Source organism: Triticum urartu, chromosome 3 (assembly GCF_003073215.2).
Source record: "Triticum urartu cultivar G1812 chromosome 3, Tu2.1, whole genome shotgun sequence".
Lineage (NCBI taxonomy): Eukaryota > Viridiplantae > Streptophyta > Magnoliopsida > Poales > Poaceae > Triticum > Triticum urartu.
This window is the reverse complement of record NC_053024.1, coordinates 23867309-23872978: the sequence shown is the minus strand read 5'-3', so window position 1 is coordinate 23872978 and position 5670 is coordinate 23867309. Positions and strand designations below refer to the sequence as shown.

At 43.5% G+C, this 5670-nt stretch overlaps 1 long non-coding RNA gene across 1 annotated transcript; it reads left to right on the top strand.

Moving 5' to 3' along the window:
• The first annotated feature begins 2084 nt into the window (after positions 1–2084).
• On the top strand, positions 2085–3397 carry LOC125547759. Its single transcript, XR_007300757.1, has 2 exons — positions 2085–2829; positions 3045–3397. It is a non-coding gene; the product is annotated as an uncharacterized LOC125547759 (long non-coding RNA).
• Positions 3398–5670: the final 2273 nt, after the last annotated feature.

The window sequence follows — 5670 nt, the reverse complement described above, 5'->3', positions numbered from 1 at the left end:
TTGTTTCTTGTCCCTAAACTGCCGCCGGGTCATCTCTTTATGTACACAGGTTGACACCCGGTCGGTTCACAGAATCCCGGCCGGCTCATAAACATGTCCGGCTCGGTCTCTCCCTCTTTCCTATCTTATAACACTACAATAAACTTGTTAATTCATGATGGATTTCCCATGACAATTTTGAAATCTATCATGGACAACCCAGTATAGCCCGCTAAGCCCGCTAAAGCCCGCTCAAGCCCGCCTAAGCATTCCCCGTACATAATGCAAACCCTAAAACTTGCTCCCCAGCCCCCTCCCTCCCCCCTCCTCCGCAGCCTTTCCTCTCGCGATCCCGCTCTCTCCCACACGCAACTCCTTGCGCCGCCGCCCGATTCCGTCGACTTCCCGCGGGTATGGCTCGTGCGCAGCACACCCTGATCTTCCTCTCGCTCCGCTCCTTCCTCCCCTCTAGCTAGATTCATAGCTCCCAGCCACCAACGCTCGCCAGCAGGCCCTCCCCATGGCTAGGGTTTCGGCGCCGGGGCAGCTTCGATGGATCCTCTCCGTCGCCGGCTGCCGGTGCTGCTAGAAAGGGCTGGTGCGGATGCCCTCCTCCCGCGGGATGTGCTGAGGCGACGCAACCTGCAGCGGCATGGGAGTCGGGACGAGCGCGGGTGCCACGGCCTTGTCTCGCTCGACGATGGTGGCCGCGAACGCCGTTGGTCCTTCTCCTCCTCTACCTCCAAGGACGTGCTTCGGTACAACTCAGGCACCCATGCCCCTGAAGCCTGTCCTCTCATCCGGTGATGTACAGATCGTCCTCGAGTGCGTCGATTTGCCTTCTCCTCAACACGGCACCTGCAACCTAGATGTGGACGTGGTGAGCTCCCTCTTCCCCCCTTCCTGTACCCAAAATCTGGATGGCACTTGTATCTGTAGTCACTTGCATCTGTACATACATACGCATGAATAAGTTTCTCATTAATTTTTGAGTACATTCTATTGAACCTAATTGTACTTGCTGCCCTGTAAGCTATGAGAAGGAATTGTTTCATTGAAAGGGCCAAACACAATGATAACCACTCTTGCATTAGTTGAAGGGATCAAAGAAATAGCACCAAAATATATTGAATTGAAATGTACTAATATATTGAAGTGAAAGTTTCTATGCACATTAAATATATTGTGGCTATCCTACCCTGGTTGCAATATATTGAAGTGCAAAAGGATTTGGATGTGAGATGTAGGCACGTTTATTCCGTTAACTGGTAGTTTTTACCGTGTGACAATATATTTTGGGTCTGTTTTGATGGATACCAACGCCGGCCTTACCAATTTATTGGTTGTGCCCGTGACTTTTGGATACTGCTTGGATTGAAGCCATTTTTGGCTCGCCCAGCTCAAGTCGGGCGAAACGAAGGCGTGGAAAATTTCCGCCAATAATTTGGCAGCCAAATTGTGCGCACGTCTTATTATCTTGGCCGACCGCACGACGTCGTCGGCAGTGGCCGAATCCGCCACCATTCTTGACGCCTTGCACTGTCCGCCAGGCTAATTATGATACAAATTAAACCATGATATCGTGAAGCTCCAACTAAGCCTGATTGTGATTATATTCAATTCAGTCTTGCTAATATGATAGTAGTGTTTTATCGGTTCATTATGCATGCTGTAAATTCTTGAAACCAAACTATACACTACCTCGTACAATCCAAACAAATATTGGCGAGTCTGCTGGCTTTAAACATTTTGGAAGAATTTAGTTAGTGAAGTAAGACATTTTGGAAGGCATAATTCTTTTAAGATTTTGGTTCAGTTTAGACAACATTTACATGTTAGTCTTAGTGAAATGAAACTGCACTTCTGATTTTCAACCAATTTCTTTGCTCTGGACAATATAGTCGGTACACCTCTGCTTGGTCGACGCCGACAATATACCAGTACAGTTTAAGTTTTGGATTTGTTAACATGTAGTCTTGGCCTTGCATCTTCAGTTTAGGTTTGCATTACAAAGATTGCTCTGTACTTTGCTTGTTTTCATATAACCTTTATTGGTGGGATTGCTGAATGTAAGATTGCTCTGTACTTTTTTCCTGTGCTTACAACCTACTAGCAGCAGTATTTTAACTGCTTAAAGCCATTTGCTCTTGTTATTCATGATGTTGCAAATTTCTGTAAGGTATTCGAAAATAGTTCAAGAGTAACTCATTTGCATTACAATGAACCAAAAGATGCTAGAGTAGTCTTCACACTTATTTTGATACGTACGAGCATATTTCAAGCAGCTAAAGCTGCAAGTTATAGACAGAGTTTACGTAATGTTGCTGCTTCTATTCCGCACACTAAAAAGACAGCTTGTACTTAGAGCTGAATGGAAATATTCTGTAATTTTTGTTTGATAAGTTTTTTCCATTCCATTGATCCAGGTTTGGGTCTTCTCATTAAGTACACGACATGGCAGAGCTTGAGGCATCAACCAAGGAGCTTGAGGCGTTGCATGTTGAAAAAAAAATCAAGAAACACATGTAAGTACTATGGTGCAGCAGTTCCATTGTTTTCCATTCCATGGCATATGGGATGAATCACTGATGCTCTTTCTATGCAACATGGGACATGATTTCTTACATGGCATTCTTCTCCTTGACCGATGTGTAAAATTGTGGTGTACTGTTGTATTATGCCCTATGCTGTGCTCCTTGCTAGTATATTGTAACCAGTGAGTACTCAGCCATATCAGTATCGTACACGTTGGGAATTCGTCTTTGGGAGCTTGCAGATTTTATTAGTTGTCAGTTTAACTCGTCTAGAGAAGAAATTCAGTTTAAAGACATGTATTAAATGCAAGAAAATGTAAGTGGGCAATCCCTAGCCCTTATCATATATAATCGTTATGCACAGTAGTACTTGAATAATTATATCAATTTAGGTTTCTAATTTTTTCGACGGATTTATATGCCCTCAACTTTTTCTGCTACAACACTTGAGTTCTATGATGTATAATTTGTTATGTTGTCACTTATAGGTCATCTCTAGAAATGTCTAATGTTTGTTCTAATTTTGTGCAGATCATGTTATTCCTACTTGGTGCAGCCTATCACATATGCCATGACATGGTGTAGTTGCGATCAAGAGGGGGCCAACGACAAGAAGTTGAATAAGAATCTTTTGTATATGTTTTTGATGTAAACTGGATTGTGTTGGTTCTAACCTTGCTATGTGTTTGTATTTCGTCAATTGATGTTGTAAGTTGTCTATTCACGGAGGATTTTGTGGATTGCTATGTTGTATATACATGTGGATGGCTTCATAAATACTCTTTATCTTGGGCCAAAGTTGGCATTATGATCTCTGTAAATGCTAAAACAATGTACTTGCTCAAAATTTCATGGAGGGAAATGGGTTAATTTGCCGGACAAAATTTAAATTTTGCATAAATCCATGACGGTTTCTATGACAAAAACAGTATCCATGTAGGCAGCCACGTCATTCCAATAGGTCTATCCAAAATGCTACGTGGCGCTTGTCTGTGACGGCCCATTCCGTCATAAACGCTCGGGCCTAGTTTGGGCTGGGTGGGCCAGGGGAAAGACCTGTGACGGTCAAGATCCGTCATGGAAGGTGAGGTGTCAAATTATGACGCGATATACATGACGGATTTGAAATCCGTCATGCCCGGCCATCCTTGACGGATTTTCACTGCCCCGTGACGGATTGGAACCGTCATGTATTAACAAATTTTTGTAGTGTAATACAAGTTATACTCCTTATGGCGGTTTACATATATAGGCCTTAACCCACCTTTGGGCTTTGGGCCTTACTATTAAGTCTCCTTTGTAAAGCACCATCCTTCATATCTTCATGGGCTTTAATACGGGAGAATCACTATGAGCATAACCCGGCCCCTCCAGGGCGGTTTATACTCAATAGTTATATACCCAACATTAGGCCCAGGTTGATTTGAACTTGTTCATGTCAATCTTCAATACTTAGAAAAACCCCTTCCTCATTACCTTCACGAAACTTATAACTCGCCATGATGCCATCTTCTAGAATCATGATAATCCGCCATGATGTCACCTGCCATTAATTTTATACAGATCCCGAATCTTTTAATGTACCTTCTTTTCTTTAATGAAACTCCAAAAGTCGAGGCATCTGTATATCAACAGATTCATTTTTTGACATACACGATTCCCGCGCTTGCCACTTATCCATTTTCCTTATAAATAGGACCGGGGGTCCCTTTCACTTTTCCCCGCGTGCCTGTTCGTCTCATCGTCTTCCTCGCAACGCCCTAGCGCTCGAGCTCCGTCGCCGCCGTTGAGCTTCACCTCTGCTTCAACCTTGGTCGCTGCATCAACCTGTTCGGACCATACTCTGCTCGCGCACCTAAGCCATTCAACGGCTTCAGCAAGTTCTTCTTCCTTCCCTCTATAGATCTGTTTAGGGTTCGCACGAGCTCATGGAAGTTCATCATTTTTATTTCCCTATTCTTCACCGTAGCATACATGGCGAATTCAAAACTTGACATATCCCTGTGCGGTAGTACCAATAGTCTTTGTTTTGCCATCAGATCACCCCTTTTGTGGAGAAAACCCAATCTGGAACTTCATAAACTGCTCAAGTACCAACCTTGAGGTCTGAATATTTTTTTGTTTTTCTCACATGCGGTAGATCTGAAATTGCAATATGAAACTGTGAAACCTGTTTTTCATCACTTAGTCGTTTTTCGACTTCAGATCTATACTCTCACTGTCCATGTAGGCGGTTTATCTTCAGAATTTAATAACCCGCGATGTACCATTAGTCCCCTCTTAAACCGCCAACGGCTTATTTCTGCAACTTGATAATGTCAATCTCAGGTTTCACCATACTTGCATGCTTGAACAATTTCTTCCTTTTAACCTTTAACGGATTAGTCATAAATCTTAAACCGGCACAAACCTTCCTTCTGGTTGTCGAAAAAATGGCCAAGTCTTTTTATGCTTGCAACTGGGTTCCGTCCCGGATTACAGAAGAAGAACTAAACGGATGTGTTGCAACTCACGCATTATCAAAAAAGAATGACATTCATTAGAGAGCCCCCGGTCCAGAAAATCCTCCTGAGCCCAAGGATGGTGAAGTGGTTGTGTTTGTTGATCATCTGAGCCGCGGGTTTAAACCTCCCAGATCAAAAATATTCTGTGACGTGCTTCATTATTTTCAACTCCACCCTCAAGATATCGGACCTAACTCTGTGTCCTATATTTGTAACTTCCAAGTATTTTGCGAGGCTTACTTACAAGAAGAGCCCATAGTCGAGATGTTTAGAGATTTCTTCTACTTAAACTGCCATACCGAGTTTACTGATGGGCCCAATACTGAACTTGGCGGGGTGTCAATTCACAAAAGGAAAGAGGTCAGCTTCCCTCACGCCAAGCATCACAGGCACCCCAAGGATTGGAATCAGACTTTGTTCTACTACTAAGACACCTCTCCTGCTGTTGAGAACCCTCTACTGGGTTACCGTGCTCATCGGCTCACTGGTACACATACACTCCCCCAAATACTCAGCGCAAAGGAACGGGCCAAATATGCCCCACATCTTTCGAAGCTCAGAGCCTTTGTGGCAAACGGTTTGACAGGCATTGATTTTGTTTGTTGTTGGTCTCTTGGAGCATTTTACCCTTAAGTCATCATCTCGGTTTAATG